The 2,707-nt window shown below is 36.9% G+C and overlaps 1 protein-coding gene across 1 annotated transcript in view; it reads left to right on the forward strand.

Annotated features, from left to right (window-relative positions):
• The window catches only part of Ccdc129 (coiled-coil domain containing 129), a 135,165-nt gene continuing 132,458 nt past the window's right edge, over positions 1-2,707 (forward strand). Inside the window, exon 1 of the mRNA XM_023709957.1 lies at positions 1-76. The gene's annotated coding sequence lies outside the window, so the exon portion shown is untranslated. The remainder of the gene's footprint in view (positions 77-2,707) is intronic.

Consider the following 2,707-nt stretch of genomic DNA (forward strand, 5'->3'; position numbering starts at 1 on the left):
GTGGAGGGGATGGTGAGGACCAGCTTTTTTAGAGGATGAGCATCATTTGTCCCGGAAATTCTACCCCAACTCAAAGGTAACTGTTTGCCAAGAACTTTTTGTATGTGCTGTAGCAACCTAAATGTTCTCCCTGGTCACTGAAAAAAGACGCAGGCCTCTACTTTCTGCAACTCTTCCTACTGGGGGGACTATTTGGACTGTGTCTTTCCCATCAGGTTTACTCAAACAGGTGAAATTGATTAGAGAGAACTTGCTAGAGGCAAAGAAAAGGATGTAAAATGTTTTTTAGGTGAGGAAGGGGTTGAAGAGTTCATTGGCTCAGAGACTTAAGAAGGCACATTACATCCTGGCCATTTCTTGGATGGGTAAGAGGAGAAAAACATTAATCTTAGAGTTGTAGGAGAGTAAGAATTGACAGTTAAGTGATACATCCATGCATGTTAGACTTTTCCAGGAAAGGGGGAGAAAGAGACAGAGACAGAGAAAGAGAAAGAGCGAGAGAGGAGACCAGGAGAGAGACAGAAATAGAGACAGAGACAGACCAGGAGAAATACCATGAGAGAAACTAGGAGAGACACCAGATGAGACAGATACCGAGAGAGAGAATGAGAGAGAGAGAGAGAGAGAGAGAGAGAGAGAGAGAGAGAGAGAGAGAGAGAGGTCTGACTGTGAGGAAGCCTAATAAGTTCAGTGCTGTAGTTTATAGATGGTAATATTTTTGTGTGAGAATGCATTCTAGAACAAATTTCAGAATGCTACAAATCAGAATGGCATCTTGATACCTCATGTTTAATAGATATACTGCAAATTGTTAGTTAATGAAATGTGTGTTAAGGATTAATGAAACTGAATGATTCAAATAGGCAATGGAACACATTTGTGTCATATAAAAAGACAAAGTATAACATTTTACAGAATGTGTAGTTTAGAGAGTCATAGAGAAGGCACACAGTGGGTGTGTCATATATATATATTTTTTTTTCTTATATAATAAAAGCAGTAATATATTTAGCAGGTATTTTTTAAAAAAGCCAGTCAGGGATTCCTCCCCTCTCACTCTAAGCTTGGACATGAGATACTGGAGTTTTTCAATCACCATCTCAAAGGAATGGTAAAGCAAAATGGAAACGGTGATTTGTTAATTATATAGACATTTCTTATAATCTGCAGCTAAATAATATCTTTTCAGGACATTTTCCTAGCTCCTGTAGTCAAGAGCTCAAGAAGCAATAGAATTTAAGGAAAGGATTTTTAGAGGACTTGTTGTAGAGATATTTCTTTATTCTTTATAATTACTTCTCACCAAAAATACATGGGGTTACAAATGCAAAGTAAGATGCACTTTGCTTTCTTCAACAGCAAAAGAAACCAAATTGTAATGTGACCATACAATAGGTTACTATATGTCCACTAAAACTAAGTCAAGTAAATGCGCTTGGACATAGAATGATGTCCAGTACATGTTCACAGATGGGAAATCAAAGCTTGGCAATAACGTATAGTGATTATTTTATAAGACTGAGAAGGCAGAGATATAAATTTCTCACTCCATTTTATTCATACCTCTTATTGTTTTGTTTTAAATTTTTTCCAATGATTCAACCTGACATATTTCTTATTTGGAGAAGGAATACTTGAAGGCAGGAATGTGAATGAGTGAGTGAGAAAAAGAAAAGAGAGACCTGATGTTCAAAATGTGATCAAGATACGACCCGCTTCTTACATTATGAGTTGATGGAGGTATTGCTCTAAGAAGTTATGCATTTTGGATCATTCTTAATAGACTTTCTGCTATTAATATACTAGTTTCTTAATTAAGCATTAACCTTTTACAAATTAAATATAGTACTAAAGGAAGGAGGAAGAGCACATTTGGGAACCATGGGCAACACACGACTTGGCTAACTGTCAAAGAATCACAGAGACACCAGGCTGGGTAGGAAGAAGGAGGGGCTGGTGTGTTAATAATAAATTTTCTTTGTAAACATCATATTTTATAATCTGCATAGTATTTTATCACCTGGATATCTTATTTGTAATTTTTCAAAGGCATGTGGGTGTGCTGATCTTATTGGTTCTGAGAAATAAGCAATGAAAATATCTTTAGAGAATTATAAGACCCACAAACGTACATACCCATTTGAAATACTAGATAAGTATTCATGAATAAAACCTACTGAAATAATATACTTTCATCTGTTTTCTGCTTATTTACTTTTACTAAGTTTATGAAACTCAATAATGTATGTTATAGTATAATTTAAAAAGCCCCAGATAGTCACCCTTAAATCTCCTGTACAGAAATCTTAGGAAAGGTAGGCTACCACATAGGGGTAGTAGAAGATGAGTGTGAGTTAGAGGTGGCATAGCTTGAGACAAAAAGCGCTTCACTCTGAGTGACCCAGATATTAGAGGATGGAGCCCAGATCTAAATCTAAGTAGTTCCTCAGCTTACATCTGAGGTAGCTATAATCCAAATCCAGTGTGTCCATGTACACTTCCTAAAACAGGAGTATTTTTGGAATAGGAAAATAATGTTTTTTTTTGTGACAAGATGTGACTGGTACCCCAGTACCAAAGGGGCCTTATTTGGTGATGGCTGTAAAACCAGATATATCCTCTCTGCTGGAAAGGGGGAGAAGGTATGTAGAGGGGTGTGTGTGTGAGAGAGAGAGAGAGAGAGAGAGAGAGAGAGAGAGAGAGAGAG

This window comes from Octodon degus, unplaced genomic scaffold (assembly GCF_000260255.1).
Source record: "Octodon degus isolate 3935 unplaced genomic scaffold, OctDeg1.0 scaffold00015, whole genome shotgun sequence".
Taxonomy (NCBI): domain Eukaryota; kingdom Metazoa; phylum Chordata; class Mammalia; order Rodentia; family Octodontidae; genus Octodon; species Octodon degus.